We start from the raw sequence: 20,070 nt of genomic DNA, 5'->3' as shown, positions 1-20,070 counted from the left end.
CTTCCTTAGTACCTTATTTTTTGTCTTCTCCAAGGCCTTGTGTTAGCTCAACTGGCCCTTTCACTTGCTCTTATTCACCTTCTTCTTCACTACCACCTTCTACTTCTTCCACTTCTTCCTCTTCGCCTTCAATGTCTAATCCAAATTTCTTCTTTATTTTTCTTATCATTTTATCTTTCTTTTTGATGAGTAAAGAAGTTTTCAAGTTTGTTTCAATTTTGGACTTAACCACATCATAAGTCCCAAAGTGAGGAGCCTCTTTATCAATTTCTTCTGCTAGCAACACTATGATTGTTGTTGAGGCTTCATCAACATCTAGTTCATATCCTAATGGCCTTAGCCATCTTACCCTTGGTATTGCTACTTGAATGTAAGTGAAATCAATATCAACCAAGAAACATATGTCATTGACATGTTTCTCTACTAATGAGACTAGTATCCTCATCCTTTTCTTCATACACTTTTTAAAGTCTTCAAAATAGTTGGTCATTTGTGTCTCAAAATTATCTCCCATTTGATCAATGAATTCATTAATTCGGGTGATTTTTGACTTGTTAGAATTCTAGTTCACCTTCCCAATCGAAGGGAATTCTTCCATTACATAGAAGAATATGCACATGAGAACTAAGCCAAATTTGCATTGTGTACCCTTTGATCTCCTTATAGCTCCTAAGTTCTCATTGATTTGCTGCAACATAAGTTCAGCTAGATCATAGGTATGATCCTTCTTCACCAATTTATATGCTACATCAATAGCTATGCAGGGTACGCTATTTAGTTTGCTAGATTGATAGAATTTATGCGAAATTATCCTCACAACAAAGTCAAGTAGGGGTTCAATCACAGTGTCAATAGTCATTCCCCTATTGTTCCATTTTGCACCTGTGTTCTTCTTAATTACTTCCTTCCTATCACTTCTCAAAGTCTTTGGCTGATCTAGGGTTGGGAGACCAGTAACCCTATGCACAATCCTCTTAGTAATTTTGATAGGTCCTGTCTCTAGCCATAAACATCCATCATGAATTTGGCTCAAAACAATGCGAATCCATTCTATTTTGAACACCATAGGAAAAACTAGGGTTTTGGTCAGACCCTTCTTCTCAACAATTTGAAACTTGTCCTTCATTATTCCATTGTTACACAACTTATAATAGGCATGAAAGATTTCTAGGTCTCCTATGGCACCAATTTTGCAATTGTAGCACTTCCTAACATCTTGAACCATAATAACCTTGGGTGGAATGACAGATAACACACTAGCTAGGTCATTTATATAGGCAACTTTGGGTATTGTTCTAAATTTAGGTGGATTAACTTCATTGCTGACCAATTGAATCTCATGGTCTTCCTTAGCCTTAGGGTTTCTGGAGCTAGAGGCCATTTTACCAAACTAGGGCTTTAAAATGTATTAAAAACTTAAACTCTGCATAGCTCAGCACTTGATAAATACTTTTGAATTGATGTGTTAGTGCTAAATCTCTGTTGAAATTGATGCAATCAACTGTAAGATAGCTACTTTATTGCTTATTTTCTCTTCTTGTCTTTGCTCTATGTTCAAATGATGTGAACATGAAAAAAATTCAACCTTATACCTTTCAATGACCTAGCATTAAATGCTTCATGCTTACAGTTGTATACTCGGCACTTAAAGGATTTACCATCACTCAGCTTCCATTGTATTTTATTTACTTAGCCTCCACTAGGCTTCTTTGTCACTTGGCTTCAACTATCAACTGGGTAGCTATTGTGAACTCAACATCCATTGGAACTTCACTCAACATCTAAGAGTAACTCGACAACTTCTTCAAAAAATTTCTTGGCATCTCTTCTAATGCAGATTTCTTCTTTGTAGTACTTTGTTTGTTCTTTGGAACTGATGTATGATATAGCTTTGTATATCAGTTCCATATTCCTGCCTTGTGCTTAATTAGATGAAGTGTGATCACTTGACCTCTTGGGTGAAGTGATCTCTCCATTAGATGTGTTGCACTCACCTTTCTTCTTCTATGTCTTGTTCATTTTTCCTCTTATTTGTTCAACATCAAACTTCTCTTTTCTTTTATTAACTTCTGTCTTGGGTGCTCTTGACTTTGTTGGGAAATTCTTGCTAATATGACTAGTTTTCAAGCAATTGAAACATGTGATTTGAGTCAGCCATCTACTGTAACTTCCTTTAAAATGTGTTCTTATGCAATTCTCGGGGATGTGTCCATACTCCTAACAATAATGATAGCTATACCTAGTATTGTAATCCCAATTGTAGTCATGTGCATGATTGGTTCCTCTTGCAGGCTGATTAGGTGTCCACATAGGCTTTGGTTTGCACTCAAATTCTCTATGTCCATACTTTTTGCAATTATAGTAGTGATCTTCAAATCTTGGTGTCCTCATGGTCTTGGTTCTACAGTCATGTTTTGAGTGTCCTTGCATGTTACACTTGTGAAAAAAACCTTTGGTTTTGGATGTGTCCTATTGATTGGTCTTTCTACTCCTGCAAACATTAGCATTGTGCCCCTTTTTATTACAGAAATGACAAGTGGGTTTGTTGTTCTTTCCTTTTTTGTTCCTTTCTGTTGTAGTCTTGGATGATTCTCCTTGTTCAGTGCTGGTGTAACCAAGTCCTGAAGTATCATTACTAGCCCTTGGTGATTTTAGTAATTGTTCAAAGTACCTAATAGCCTCATTTGGTTTGTTGTAGCTTTCTGCTATCTCTTTAATTCATTCTAAAATTTTTCATTCTGCAACTTCAAGGTGGAGATCTCATTATCCTTCATGTTTAGCTCATGATGAGCATTCATCATTTGGCTTAAGGTTTCTAGCTGCATGTTTGAGATCTTTTCAAACTCTATTGTCTTCTCTTCTAATCTATTGGTGAGATTTCTCTTATCATCTTCAAGCATGGCTCTATCCTCAATTACTCTCTTCTTTTGTTCACTTGTTTCACATAACATTATGGCTTGTGATTCTTGTTCCATTTTAAGAGATCTTATCTCTTATGCTTGAGCTCTATTTTTCTCCATCAATTATGCTATTGCTGCATCAAATTCCTTGGAATCTCCATTGGCAAATACTTGTGTGGTGTCAATCCCCTTGTAGCGTATGTCATTTTCAGCTATGGCTATCTCCTTTCTTCTCTTTAAGGATTTTCTTAGTTCCTCTCTGGCTTCTTCTACTTTATGTAGAGCTAATTACACATTAATCACCTGATTGTTAATAATCTTCCCAAGTTTGAAGACTTCCATCTTTTGATCTTTTTCTCTGAGCTGTTAGGCTTCTCCTAGTGAGAACCAAAGTTCTAATACCAATTGTTGGAATGTTCAAATGAGAAGAGTACTTCTGAGAGTGGGGGGGGGGGGGGGGGGGGGGTTGAAAAAGAAGGTAAAACTGGGGTGGAGATGACACCCAAAAAAATTATTGCAGCAATACGTTCAACCACTTATGATGTCTACCCTATGAAAGGCCTACCCTGTTAAAGACCTTACACTGTGTCAATAGTGACCTAGTTAGAGGATTTACAAACACTTTACATGAATTTTCACCCTCTTAAAAGATTCAAAATGGGTTGTTAAACCCACCTAATATAGAGGATTTTCAATCACCTTCCCCAAAGGTTCTCCTACCTAGCTATTAAGCTAACCTATCAATATAGAATTTTAGCATCCAATACAATTGTAAGAAAGTATTAGAACATTTGACTTGATAGTATGCAATCTCCAATTGTTGGATTCAAGCACTTAATCTACTCTCCCTAATCTTAATCCTCTAAGATCTGATGTCTGATCATGTTCGTTGTTTCTTATGCTGTTCTAATCAACTAGATATAAACTTTGTTGCTATGTTCCTCTAAGTCTTTCCTTCTTCACACTAATTTTTTTTGCTATATTCTTCCCACACACTGTTCTTATTCTCATATGCAATGGGTTTTCAATATCCTTTTAAAGAATGTGAAGACTTATGGTCAGGTATGGATCTACCATCCATATTGAATCTCAAATTCCCGCTCATACCTTGCATTTTTCTCATTGGTACATGCCTCCTCCATTTTTTTGATTGGTTGCATGCAAATGATTCGTCCTTATCCTTTTTCTTTTTTGAGATCTCTCTATGTCGGGTCAAAAAATGGTTTACATTTGAGTTTGTGAGGGCACAAACTCATATGTTGATTCTGTGGTACTCAGCACATATTGGACTACTGGTGCTCGACACATACTAGCCTAGATTGCTTGGCACCAACTACACTCTATCTTGCTTGGCACATATATGATTCTATCTCACTCGACATATAATACATTTTGGCTTTCTTGACACATGTTGTGACTTGGCACCTGTATATCACTCGACACTTATATGTTGTGCGACACCTGAAGTCACTCGACACACATTGTGGCTCGGTATACATGGTGTACTTGGCTTCAATACAAAAAGTGATTAAGTGTGGTGACACTCAAATGTCAAAAATTTCTAAGGTCTAACACCTTTGACTATATAATTAGGAATAAAAACACATTCTCATCTGGAAATTTGGAGGAGGAAAACATGGCCATTAGGTGAAAAATTATAGAAAGGGAAATGGAAGGGATTTTTAAGCCATTTAAGGGTTGTGAACCTCAATAGTTATTTTAGGTTCCCAGAGTATGAATCTATAAGTGCTAATGTTTTGGTAATTGAAAATGATCTTGATTGTTAACATCTCTTTCGTAGATGCAAACTTGTAGATATATTCTCCATTGGGCAAAAAAATAGTTAGAAGAGGAGGTTAGTGGAAAAACTACCTTAATATTTGGGTAATAGGAGGATGAAATCCCCTTGATTTTAGAGTAAATAATCATTCAATGACTTCCTTTGGGTTGAAGGAAATTAGTAATATTGTTTTTTATTTCTTTTTAGCATGTAATTACTCTTTGTATGTTGTTTTTCAATGATCTTCAAGCAAATTTGTGTGATTTTTTTTGTGTGTGTTAAGTGTTATAGATATGGTATAGAACTATGCTATTATTACTATGGTTTCAATAAGATTCATACATTGATTTTGTTAGAAATAGGGATTACTAAGAGGAGGGGGGTGAATCAGTAATCTACAAACTTTAGTCGCCAACTATATATTATTACTTACTCTAAACCATGAATAATAAAGCAATAAATTAATGCTGAATAGTAAAAGTAACAATGCACAAAGATAACTCATTACACCATATCTTGTTAACTAGGGAAACACTAGCCAAGGGAAAACCCCAGTGGCGATGATACCCACTAGATAATATACTAATATATAAGTTCCTTGGTAGAGGATGGACCCTATTAGGATTCAATGAGAAAATTCAATATAAGGAGTCCCTATTAGGAGACTTTGAATCCCTATTAGGAGATTCCAACCCTATTAGGAGTTGTGATACAATGTATGCAAGAAGAGCCCACTACCCAAACATGCAATTTCAACTACAAGAAGAGCTCACTGCTCAAACAAGTAATTTACTATTATCTTTCTTCCTTGACTAATCTCTAATCTTTAGCTCAATCTCAGATCACCAAATAGCTCATATAAAACTTTTCATATATCGCTTTCCCAAGAGTTTTCTCATTACAATTTGCAATTCACATTTACACAATAGCTTTGCATCTTATCACAAAATGTCCTTTGCATAAATACCATGCCTTTACACAATTTTTTTTCGGGTTGGCTAAGACCAAAAACCACTTTTTCAAGTTAGAGTAAACATCTAGGATGTCGTCCCTAATTGGATAAGTATTTGTTTTGTAAATAAAACAATTATTTGCTTCAATTCCACTATCTTGCTTCATCAAAACATGATTATCTTTGCTTTGTATAGTCTGTACTAACTTTTGAGGTTATACACATCATCGCAAACATGTATATTATCTCCATGTAACTTCTGTGGACATAATATGATGTCAGCAACATGTTATAAACAAAATAATACACTATTGTAAACCAAATTCTATACTTAGATGATTACCAAACACTAAGTATCTTTATTTCTGAGGTTTCCTATGAACATGTACATCATGTGTTGCCATAAATGACAAAAATTACATATAATTATTAGCCAATTGTCAATAGATTTTTCATTTTTCTTTCAAATAGTATCAATTCAAGATGTTTTGATCAAATCATATCTTATATTTTTGTTGTAATTTTGTGAATTTGATGAAGATTTTAGAATAAGAAACTATATCATTTCTATTTCATGCAAAGAATATTTTAGATACAATTTTTTTTTGAAGGTCTATTGGGAAATTAAGATATTGAGATGGGGGGTGAATCAAGATTTATAAAACTTTTAACTCTTTGAAACAAATTAGATTCATTCACCATTAACCCTTCTTATATCTAGATAATGAACCATACTACCATAATTCTAAAATATATCTAACTAATCATCACATTCATAAACATGAAATTAAATGCAAACACATAACACAATGATTTTTTTACCCAAAAACCCTCCAAAGTGAAGATAAAACTAGGGTGAGGGTTACACCCACAAATCTTCACTACTACAACAATAAAGTGTGTTTTTTAAGGTTACAATGTTTGATCACTTTTGTTGATCTACCTTATGAGAGCTCTACCCTACTAAGAGCTTACAAGACTTATTTAGTCTGCCTGGATTAAAGCATTTAAGCTTGCAACTAAGTAAGCACTCTATTAGGAGATTTAGATAGGCTTGTTAGGACCACTTTGTTAAGATATTTACCCTAATTCACTTGATAGAATGTATCAGTACCTAATCCTTCGATTAGTACTCTATTTCTAGATTATAGATCTTCTCTTTCAAATTTTGATTTGATCTCCATATCTAATATACTATATTATGTTCTTCACTACTAGGTTTCTTTTTCTGATCTCTACTTCTAATCATCAAACATAGCCTTCCTTTGTTCATACACTTAACTCTTCAGTCTCTCATTCATCTTTTATGCACATATTAATTTAATGTTATGAACCCTCCTTAAATAACCATGTAGAAAAGGTTCTAGATCATGATCAACAATCCAAATTTCTCTCTTTTTTCACTTAGTCCTTCCAATATTTTGATTGTCTGATCACCTTGCATAGGGATCAATGGTCTTAGTTGTCTCTTCAATCCTCAAAATGCATATAGAATTCAATTGCAATGGTTTACATAAGTGATTTTTCAAGAACAAACACATATTAATAAAAACTAGTACTCAACACTTTAATACCTTGACACTCAGTCATAACTAATATTCATGTTGTCCCTCAAGTTCTATATGCTCAGCACTATTTGTGAACTCGACATGAACTAACTCTATTTTCTCAGCATCTGCTAATTTTAAACTAGCACTTGGTCTATACTGGGGTGCTTGAAAACCTAAAACTTGCTTGACTCACATTAAGAAATAAACATGTCCAAATATATTTAGCCTTCATTGGGTGGCTTGATCATAGTGATGACCAACCAACACTACCTAGGAAATGACTAATTGTTTGGTACTAATAGGAAACATTACTTGGAGATCAAAAATCTCCCCTTTTGACATTAGTGGCAGAAATACTTTGTCATGAATTATCATTATATTCAAATTTCAAAATAGCACTCCCCCTTAGACTATGACTCAGTCTTCATAAAGACTTCACTATATACACCATATGTGCATGTCTCCAAAAGTGAGTAATATTACATTTTCATACATTTTATCTTTTAGCTTCATTAGTTCCTATTTCCTTCTTTCTTGTGGTTTCTCCCTTGAATATATGACATGATTACTATTTCTCCCTTATTTTTGTCACTCATGGCTTTGGCGTTGTTGGGGTCAAATTATACTTATCCAAAAAAAATAATTTATGAATCTGTATAATCATAGCTTATGTGTGATCCCAATTGGATCTAGCATATTCCAAAACTTGTATCTTTATCTCTAGTTGAGTAGCTAGATCCACTAAAGTGTTTTCTATTGAGGGATCTGGATCTCTTTGAACTTAATTTTTTGTAGCAAATAATTCTTTCTACATCACTTCCAAATGAGGTATCAACATAGATTAGATAGAGATTAATATTTCTCTAATGTTTTAGTCTTTATCAATTAATCAACTAATCTCCCTTATTTTGTACATATAACATGAGTGAACTTCATGCACCATGATAACTCTGAGAGGAATTGATGACAAAGTGCCATATGCATCCCCAGTCATCGTAACTTTTGTGTATGTCCTACATTTTGGTGGGGGGCATTGATCATTCCTTACCATCTATGCATTATTGTCTTTTAGGACTTCCTTTCCACTACTAGATGTAGATGGTGTCATTTTGAACTAGGGTTTGAAGAATAATTCAACAACTTCACAATATAACTGAACTTAGTTCTCAAGCTTTACTTACTTCTCTTTGGAATTTTCCAATGGTGGGTTGTATAATCGCACAAAATTTCACATAAATAACTTTCTCAGTTGCTTTGAATCACTTTGTAGGTCCTTTGATGCTTGGTGAGTAAAAATGATCTTTGAAATTTACTATATAGCTTTGAAGTTTTGAATTAGGTCTTCAATTAATGCTTTGTATTGTGGTGGGTGCAATACAACTATCTATTCCTCTTGGTTAACACAATATCATCCTTCCATTACTTCCTTAAAACCACCACTCTGTCTATTTTGGATCTTGGTTCACATAATGATACTTGGTCACTATAGTCATCCATATTGGTACTCAACACCAATTGTGCCTATGATCTCTTTGCTCAGTTCTTGCCTCAAATATGTCCTAGTGCATCTTGATTCATGTAGATATGGACTTTTAACATATCTTATGTTAGGAACTAATGTGAAATATAGCATTCACATGTATAGCTCCTTACATACAATCTTGCTTAGTTAGAAGTAGTGTTATCACCTAATCCATTGGATTGGGTGACCTTAGCTTCATTGGTTCCAATACTACCAACTTTTACCTTCTTTCTCCAAGTTTGTTTCATCTCATTCCTTATTTTTTTTGCTTCAACTTTTCCTTTTCCTTTGCTATGTTCATTTCTAGGTGTCGGTGCTCAAGTCATGCAGTCCTTGCTTACGTGTCCAATCTTATGACAACTATAACAAACTAAAATTTCATTCATCCAAATCTTGGATTTGCCTCTAAAATGTGTCCTAGTAAAATTTTCTACAATATGTCTATATTTCTCAAAATTATAGCAATAACCTTCAAATCTAAGTGTTATTGGTGTATTTCTAGTCTTTGATCTACATTCATGTTCTTGGTGCCCTTATTTCTTGCAATTAAAATAGTGTTTGTTTAACTTTGGTTTAGGATTCTTCTTACCATCCTTGCTCATTTTCTGTATGTCCTAGTTTCCCACAGTGATGACATATAGGTTTGATGTGTTTTGGCTTTGCATTCCTCTACTCTCCACTCTTTGATGATTCTCCTTCATCAATGGATGATAGCTTCTTTGTTTATCCTAGTCCAGAGTTGTCACTAGTTGTTCTTGGTGATATCATTAGTTCTTCAAAGTATCTTATAGCTTAATTGGATTTGTTAATCCTTTCAATGAGTTCCTTTTTTTTATCTTAACTCATTCATTAGTTGTTCTTTTTATGATTTTAGATTTGCAATCTCTATGTCCTTTCTATTTAGTTCTTGATTTGTATGTAGTAGTTTATTAACCATGTCAAACTAATTATTTATGAGCTTCTGCACATTGGATGTCCTTTCATCAAGTCTAGTAGCCATTTGTCTTTTATATTCTGTTGGCATAATTTTTCCTTCTTCAACTTTATTTTTTCTATTCTATCATTTCACATGGTCTTACTAATTGGATTTCATGTTCTCTTTTCAATACTCTAACTTCTTCATTCAATATCTTGTTCTTCTCCAATAACTCTTCTAGGGGTACATCACTTTCAATGGAACTATCATTGTCAAGTAGTCCTTCAGAGTCTTCTCCTTGATATATTGCATCATTTTTCTAAATAGAAAAATCTTTTATATTCTTTAAGGATCTCCTCAACTCCTTTCTTGTTGCTTCAAGCTACTTCATTATGATCTAGATGTCAAGTTTTTTATTCTCAATGATTTTTCCTTATTTCTAAGCCTCCATCTCCAAGATCTCAACTCTCAAGCTATTAGACTTCTTCTAAGATAACAAATATTTGATACCAATTGTTGTAATTCTATTGGGAAAGTAGGATACTGATAGGGGGGTTAATCAGGATCTATAAAACTTTTAACTCTTTGAAATAAATTAAATGCATTCACCACTAACCCTTCTCATATCTAGATCATTAACCATAAAACCATAAACTATAATGCTGAAATAGATCTAACTAGTCATCACATCCATAAACACAAAAGTAATAATAAACACATAACACAATGATTTGGTTACCCAAAAACCCTCCAAAATGAAAGTAAAATTGGGGTAGGGATGACACCCACAAATCTTCACTACTGCAACAATAAAGTGTGTCTGTTAAGGCTACAATGTTTGATCACTTCTCGTGATCTACCCTGTGAGGGTTCTACCCTACTGAGAGCTTACAAGACTTATTTAGTATACCTTTATTAAGGGATTTAAAATTAAAACTAAGTAAGCACTCTATTAGGATATTTAGATAGGCCTGATAAGACCACTATGTCAAGAGATTTACCCTAATTCACTGCTATAATGTATCAGTACTTTATCCTTTCCTTAGCACTTTGTTGCTAGATGATAAATCTTCTCTTTCCAATTCTCATTTGATCTCCTTATCTAATATACTCTATTATTTCCTTCGCTACTAGGTTTCTCTATCTGATATTTGCTTCTATTTATCAAACATAGCCTTCCTTTGTTCATAGACATAACTCTCCAATCTCTCCATCTTATTTCATGCACACACTAATTTATGGTTATGAGCCCTCCTTAAATAACTATCTAGAGATGGTTCTAGATCATGACCAAAAATCCAAATTTCTCCCTTTGGTCACTTATTCCTTCTAATATTTTGATTGGATGATCACCTTGCATAATGATCAATGACATCTGACAGAATGTGCAAACAACTTCTTAGCTGTCTCTTCAATCCACAAAATGTGTATAGAAGTCAGCCAAAATAGTTTACATAAGTATTTGTGCCATCACAAAAACCTATAAAAAAATGGGTTAACTTGGCAGTTGCATACCATGACGCTCGATGAAAACTAATATTATTGTTGTCCCTTGGCTTTTGTATTCTTGGCACTATCTGTCAAACTCAGAATGAACTAACACTACTTTGTTCAGCGTCTATTAACTTTGCTCAACATAAATTAGCACTCGATCTGTATTGGGGTGCTCAAAAACCTAAGCCTTGCTCGCCTCGCACTGTGAAATAAACAAGTCCAAATACATTCGGCCTTGATTGGGTGGCTTGATCACCGTGATGACCAACCAACTCTACCTACAAAATGACTAAGTGTTTGACACTAATAGGAAACATGACTTGGAGATCAACAATTTTACTATTGAATATCATAAAAATATAATCTTATGGTGTTCCATAATATTTCATTCAATTTGGTGCTCCTTTGTGCAAGAGTAGCTAACTAGGTTGATGTTTTTAGTGGATTTGACAAGTTAATTTTGTCATAAATCATTAATATTTAATGATATCATCAAATCAACATATTCAAAACTATATTCTTATTGGAGAATATTAAAAAATTACCCCTTAAAGTTACTTATTATCCTAAATTATTAAATATAAAGGTACAACATTCTTAATTATATTGTTCTTTTATAAATTAATTTCATTATGAGTGGTATTACTACATAGTCTTGGAACCCCAAATGAAATAGATATTTTATTTTCTATACTGGTCAAGGAAACATTGAAACCATTACATTCTAAATTTTAGGCTCTTTGGGAAAAAATAAAGTAATTATGAAATTAGGGTTTCCACCATTTTTGCAACTCAAAAAAATAATTTACCTTATAATGGAATGATCAAGAAGATATTTAAGATGCTACAATCCAAATTCAAGGTCATTTGAAGTATATTTGAGTGATTTATTGTAAATTGTAGTTTCTACAAAATTCACTTCTTGGACTACAATTAAATAAGCTTAGTCTCAAGTAGAGGTGAATTAGATAATAAGTTCACATCTTATGATTAAATCATTACCAAAACAACCAATATACCTTTAGCTAGAACATCAAGTGTTGTCATAGAATTGATTGCAAAATAAGGTAATTTGATATCTAGGGAGGGTCATTTGATATCTATGAATTGTTCAACAACAATTGGACAAGTAGGAAATGTTAAGTTAAAAAATAAAATTTAAGTTGGGTCAATATTTGGATTGGGTAAACGTTATGAGTAAGAGGAATAATTATGAATGTTTTAGATCATCCATGGGGTTGGTGAAGGAATAGCTTCAATTGGTAGAAGAAAGAAAGCCAATACAAAAAAATTATTTACTCCATTTTCAAAATTTTTATATTGGACTTTTCAATATCTACAACTAAATTTGTTGATGTAATATATTTTGATATTATTGTTATATGGCCACAAGCTAGAGGTCTAAGAAATTATTCTCACATGCTAAAAAATATTCCAATAAAAGAACTAGATTGAAATTTAAAATATTCATGAATATTTAAATCTAACACAGAATATAATAACTAAAAGGTGAAAATTTTAGTAGAAAGTATGAAATCTCAAATATCATAAGTTCTTACTATGCAATGAGAAGTGTCTTGGATTAAAAAACCATATCTTACATCAAGGGTATACTATAAAAACACTAAAAACATATCTTAATAAGATCTCTCTAACATGTTGTAATCTAATTTCTTTGATGTAAATTGTTCATTTTATTCAATAAAAAAGTGTTGACATTACAGTCATGTTTGTTATTAGTGACATATACTTATTCAAATTGTAAGTATCTATCAAGAAAATTGTACAGTTAATATTGTTAACCAAGCATTTTTGTATCTATCAAGTTCTACAGTTGCTACCAAGCCTAAGGGATAGCATTCAATTTGTGATGAGTAGTTACTACCAAGGTTTTGATCAATAGTATAAACTGAGCATCTTAGTGTATGTTGATTTTATCAGTGCAAACCAAGTTGTGCAGTGGTTACCAAGTTCATAGTTGATGTGATGTGAGTCTTGTGTTAATTGAGCTACTCAGTGTTAACCAAGTGAGTTAGCATATACCAAGCTCTTAGTGATATCATTGATTGAGCTATTTAGTATGAATTGAGTGATTTAGTTTATATGTCAGGTTTCATAGTATTTACCGAGTCACTAGTGCAAACTGAGTTCAAGACTACTTGGAAGTGATCAGTATGGACCGAGCTTCTACATCTACCAAGTGCATGATGATGTCAAGCAATGATAGTGGATGTCAAGTATCAGAACCTCTTCGAGCTAGTCTTCAGGATCTAAGTTCTTCCAGTTGGGTTGACTTTGTGGTTTTTGTGTAAACTTGTATTGTTGCCAACTTTATAATTTGTAATTTAGATTGCTATATATGTAATGTATTGTATCACATCCAATGTATGATATGGAAGTAATGTAATAAGTAGAAAAGAGTAGACGAGAAAATTACAAAGGCTACAATAATATAAGGAGCAGTAAAGATTTATCTACCACAACAAGGTGATTACTATACTCAAAGGAATCTCATTCAAAAAACCAAGTTGTAGATTAGAGATCAGCTATTATTTCATCCTAATAGGTGGATCAGTCAAATCCTTTCACAAGGTAGACTTAATAGTCTTATGTAAATCTCTTTATCGAGTGCATACTTCATTGTATGTTTGTAAATCCTTTTGCAAGGTGGACCTAGTAGTCCTTATTGCTCCTAACAAGGAAAATCATCAGAAGTGATCATTATAAGCCTTAATAGGCTAACTTTATACTGTAGTACTCAACCTTGTGGGTATCATCCCCACCCTAGTTTTACTTTCTATTTGAAAGGTTTCTAGGTCACCAAATTGTGTGTCAAAGTGTTATGAATGCTTTAATTTTTTCAATTTCTCATGCATGCAATTAGATCAAAATATTCATAAAGGATTAATTGCTAATTAAGGATTAAGTTTTATTGGCTACTAATTCACCCCTCCCCTCTCAATAACTTAGCTTATCATAATATTTCCAACAAAAAAGACCTCTCTATACAATATAGAGACACCGTGATGTTTCTATTGGAGCTACAATTTTTGAGAGCTTAATTGGAACAATTGTTATATTATCATTGATGTCAAACTTATTGGTAAGACAAGTGCCAAACTTACTAGAGAGAAATTTATTAATAGTGTAGAGTGTCATATCATTTGATTAATTAAGAGGATTTGAAAAGAAGAGATCATAAGATGACCTAGTGAAAGGTTGAGTTGAGATGTGTAAGTGAGATGGAATTACAATGGGCACTTGATAAGTTACTACATGAGAAGATAATTAATTGTTTAAGAAATACATGATTTGAATATGATAGTTGAATGAAGTTTAGAGTTGAAAAATGTCATAATGATAAGCTTGATCAAGTATTAGTGTTGTACAATCAATGAAGGAACTGAAGTAAAAGATTAAGGAAAATAAGCATTACTAGGTATAACAATGTTGTCCAAGTATATGTATTGGTCAACTGATAGAGATTTTTGAATGAAAATATCCATTGAATTTAATAGTGATGACTAAGTGAGACAATTTAGTGATGATTGAGTGATCCAATGAACACTGAGCAAAAGAACATAGTAAAGATCGAGTGACAACAAGAGAACAATTTATGAGAGAATCAAGATTTGTATCTAACATAGTTGAAATCTTGGAATAAGAAAAAAGTGTTGATGATAAGAATTGATGAGATGTATTATTTAATGTAACGAAAGGATTAGTTGAGAAATCAACTTCTAAGATTTGAGAAGATGTTTCTATAAGTGTAGAGAAGAGAAGAAGAATAAGAAGGTGGAATTTTCATTGAATGTTTTAGATATGATCATAAACCCTAAGATATACAATTATGATTAAGCAAAAAAAGATCAAAGATACCTATTTAATGAGGTATCTATTGTGTTTTTTGGTTGTTGGACTCCAACTGATAGACAAACTTCCAAGGAGACTTACAAAGTTTGTGAGGTGAAGAATTTCTAGAAGAGTTACCAAATATATTTGAGATTTTGAGACTAATATTGGAGTACATTCAATGAACCAGAGTTGAGCTGAATAGAGATCTAAATTTGAAAAGTGGGTTGTATGTTATCAAATCAAAACTTTATCGTTACTTTCTAACCATTGTGGCAGTAGTAAAATCTAATTGATAAGGTTGACCTAATAGTCATTTGTAAATCCTTTAATCATGGACATTCTAATGGAATGCTCTTAAGTACTCTAATAAGGACACTCGTAATAAGGTGATTAAATCCTTTAAGAGGGTCACACCTAATAGTGTTTTTTGTAATCTTAAATAGGGTTGGCTCCTAACTGAGCTCACTTCAAAATAGTTAAAAAGTGGTAGCATGTTACTGGTGGTTTTCCCAATTTGGGTTTCCAAGTTAAATTATGGTGTCAAACATTTTGTGGATTTTTTTGTGTGTTTATGTTACTTATTGTTTTTAAGTTTAATTTTATTGTTAACTATGATAAGTTTCTATAAGTCGACACATATAGAACAAAGAGCTATAATGGAATGAATACGTTGGATTATAGTGAACAATTTTAATCAGTGAATTATTGGGTTAGTATTTTTGAAGTTTAAAGTATTTGATTTTTATATGTAGACTTGGGGATAACTAATGTAACTCTTAGTAATTCCAAATGTTCTAACAGTTTAAACAATAAATAAATATGGGTCATTTAAGACAACTAATTCAAATCCAAATGTTTGCACTCATAAAAGATCTTAAAATCCACCAAAGATGGATATGGGCAAGTTTAAGAGTTAAGATTCATTGACCTATAAAAGGTCAAATGGAGAATTTTGTTTTTGTACCTAAATTTTCAAGTAGGAAAAATGCTATCTATAAGGAAGGTGCAAAACTTTGAGTCCTTAAAAAGTTAAAAAAATAGGTTTTATCTAGTTTCTCTTTCACAATTGGACTAAATATATTTAGTCAAACAATATGCACTATCTTTCTACTTGTCTAGTTTTCAAATACGTATTTTATTCTGATATCTAGATGATACAAGTTTATCTTTTAACAAGTATATACAAAAGAAACTTTCTTAAACGTCAAACTTTTAGGTGGATACCATGGACATGTACAACCATTATATTTTGACTTAAATAAATTTATTTTTCTAAATCCTTTTGGAAAAAGATGTGTGAAATATTGAAGATTGATGGAGACATATTTTAATAAAAAAACTTTAAAAAAATTATTAGCCTAATAGTTTCCTACAAAACCTCTTATGTGTGATCATTATAGCTTGACCAAAACTAATCAATTTTAATTATTTTCATTTGGTTCAAATTCATATTATATATATTTTTATAGGATATATAAAAAGTTAAAAGTATAAAATTTTGATATTCAAAGTTTATGGACAAGGGACAAGTCTCATTAAAAAATTAATAGAAAAATAGAAAAAATAATTCAAACCTTATTTTTTTACATATTTGGAAATTAGATATTGTCATTTATTATGGGTGTTAGCTTCATAAAAATAAAATAAAAAGAAGTCATCAAACATATGTTTGAAGCCAAACTTTTCTATTGACATTAACATGGCCTCATCTTGTTGGTCCAAGGCTAAGGGTTGAGCTATCACCTTTCTTGTGCCTAAATCCAAAGCATTATGTGTATTGGTTTTTCAAACCCATCAAATCGGTATCCATTTATAATAATAATAAAGAAATTGAAAAATAGATACTTGTTTTAGGAAAACTAAAAAGTTCAAAAAAATAGACACCCATTAGTTAAGAAATAAGTACTCATTTTTTTAAAACTATATTATTTACCTAAAACATGTGCCCATTCTTAGTCATTGTTTCGAACAAAAATTGCTAACTATTTTTTTTTTGTCCCAAGATTCTAGAATAGTTGCCCGTTATTTACAAAATGGGTACCCATTTTGTAGATATTTTGTTGTCATATTTTCTAATGTAGACTCTTCCCCTTAATAGGGACTTAAATTCTTGTACTTTCCCTACAATAGCTTTCTTATATATAAACTCAAATATATTAATTTACTACTAAATTTTGTGTGTTTAGACAAAGAAAATTCATCTTAATTGCATCTTGTTAGTTTCCAAATTGGTTATAACTACACAATAGTAAGTGGGGTTACCCTTGTATTTTGTTACTAAAAATATTCTCTCATGTCATTCAAAACTACCTAAAAATTCACACAACAACTGTTTGGTCAAATGATTGGTCTAGAAAATAGAGCTTGCATTCATAACCTATTAAATGGAAATCCTTAAGTAGCATCCAAATAACCCATTGAACTCATTTAATTTATCAACTTGGGACATACACTTAAAATGGTGTATGCAATGTATATGTTCTAAACCCTCCTAGTTGCCATTACTAATCTATGGGAATGGAAATGGAAACACTGAAGTCTAGTACAAAATTAAGAAACTAATATAGAGTGTAGGAATTGAAATAAAAATAGGAGACTACACTATTCAAATTTCTTGCATGAACAACCAATAGTTATAGGAGTAACATAATTCTACCTATTCTAAGTGAAATGAAAAAATACTCCTGCTAACTAGATTTTCTCACCAAGTGGGCCCCCTTGGATGACTGAATGATTATGAACTCAAGATAAAGTTCCAGGAAGAAATAATGTCATTTTTATTGATATCTAACCATCAACAATACAAACTGAAAATAATAGACTATATATTGGGTGTTATTCTGAATTACAATCACTTTTCAACTAACTCTAGAGGTTCAAATCAATATCTTATTTATAACATCAAAGGAAAACTAACTTCCCTAAATCTAGAATCCTTCAACAAAAATGATATAGCAACAACATTAATGAAATACATCAACATAGAACACATTCTTCCTGATTGAACAAGTTTTCATCAAATGTAGCATTCCATAACTTTGGATTTGCACATCGTTTGTTGACAACTACATTGACTTGATCTTCTATTCAAAATTTGATATGGGGTTGCCACATAAATCTATCATTACTTCCCTTGACCATACTCCTAGTTCTCTTTGACTTACTCTTGTAAGAGATACATATACATGCCAAATAAAAAAACATACATTCATCTCAATAACTCATAGAAAGAATTAAATGCATAGATAGACTAATCCTTGCTCACTTCATGCATATGGATATAGTAACCTACCCCATTAAAGTTTGAAGAAAGAACGTAATATCTACCAATATACACACATATAATCTCATTTATCACACATAAGGTCTAACTATAGTATTATATTTATAAAACCATACTATGTCTTTAGAACCATAGAAAAGCACAAGAGATATAGGTCATTTACAAGGCAAAGCTAGATGGTCATCACTGGGACTGAGCTACTCTATATAGGTTGAGTCATGTATATAAGAAAGTATGTATCGAGCTCTATAGTATCAAAGAAAGTGTATGGTCAGTAAATATTTTCTATACGAGTTGAGCTCATTAGTGATTGTGCGAATTCTAAGTATACATGTGTCAACTTATATAGTGTGTGTTGAGCACAGAACATGTCAAGCATCAGAAGGGTAACACAAGTCGAGCAAAAGTAATTATAAGTATCAGGAAATAATAAAGACCTTGAAATGTAGAGTTTACATAAAATTCAAGAATTGAACTGAGTTTTAGGAAAAATTATTATCAGGCTGACTTGGAAGGAATATTTAAGTTTTGAAGAGGTTGTTACAAAAAATTTAATACTTACAGAGGTTGTTACAAAACTACATGACATGGATCATAGATCCCTATGTTGTGTGTTCAACGATCTAGATAAAGAGGAAAAGCATGGAACCATCTAAAAACTCTTTACAAAATTCTTTAAATAACAATGATCTTATCCAGATCCCAAGAGAGGAGAAGGAAAAAGAAAAGAAGTTAATTTGAAGGAAGAGAGAATGCATGTGCAATAAGAGAAAAGCTAGAGAGGTATATGCATGTGAACAAGAAGTAAAGAATAAAGAACATTTCATAAATTAGTAAAGGGTTTTTTTATAATCTAATAGAGCAAGTGACCTATTCATGGGAATGAAATGAAAGGGAAAGACAAGTGATATCATATCAGAGGAGAGGATTAGTTAGCAAGGAGAAGACTCAAAATAAGCTTACAAAGTAGACCGAGAGTTAGGTACTAAATTAATTTTAATAGACTTCAATTAGGGTAAATATCTTAACAGAGTGGTTTTACTAGATCTTTGTAAATTCCTAACAGTTTCCTTACTTTTTTATAATTGTTAAATCCTCTAACAAGGTGAGACCTAAGAGTTTCTTAATCCTTTAACAAGGAAAACTCCTCATAGGGTAGACCATATTTTATGATCAAACATTATAATCTTAACTAGTTAGCTTTAATACTACAATAGTGAAGATTTGTGGGTGTCATCCCCCCCTAGTTTTACCTTCACCTTGCAGGGTTTCTAGGTAAAAAATATTATGTTATGTCTTTTATTCTCATGAATGTGATTGATCAATTTTATATGTTACAACAATCTTACATTACAAGTTTTACATGTACAAGTTACTCATAGATGTGAATGAATTGGTGAATAGTTTAAAGTATCAAAGATTCTAATTCACACCCCTCTCCCACCCCCACCCTCCCTCTCAGTATCTTTTTTATCCTATTTAAACCTCCATAAATCAATAATTGGTACCAAAGAATTAGTTCTCTAAGAGAAGCTTAATAGCTTGGAGATTAGATCTTGGAGATGGAGACATTAAAAATAGATAAGGTTATTGACAATCGGGTGATTGACATCCAACTTATACTATAGAAACTTGAGAAGGCAAGAAAATATATGAAGGATTCCCTAAAAAGGAGAAAGGAAATTTCCATCTAGATAAAACAATTTTCCTATGAAGAAGTTAAGACTGAAGGATTGTTTGAATCAATAAATCCAAATGATAAAGCGTTTGTTGATCTACTTAACAAGAACAAACTCTTGAATGAAGAAATAAGATGAT

Source organism: Cupressus sempervirens, chromosome 3, assembly GCF_028749045.1.
Source record: "Cupressus sempervirens isolate cs-2001-9-10 chromosome 3, ASM2874904v1, whole genome shotgun sequence".
Classification (NCBI taxonomy): domain Eukaryota; kingdom Viridiplantae; phylum Streptophyta; class Pinopsida; order Cupressales; family Cupressaceae; genus Cupressus; species Cupressus sempervirens.
Note: the sequence above shows the minus strand (reverse complement) of the source record.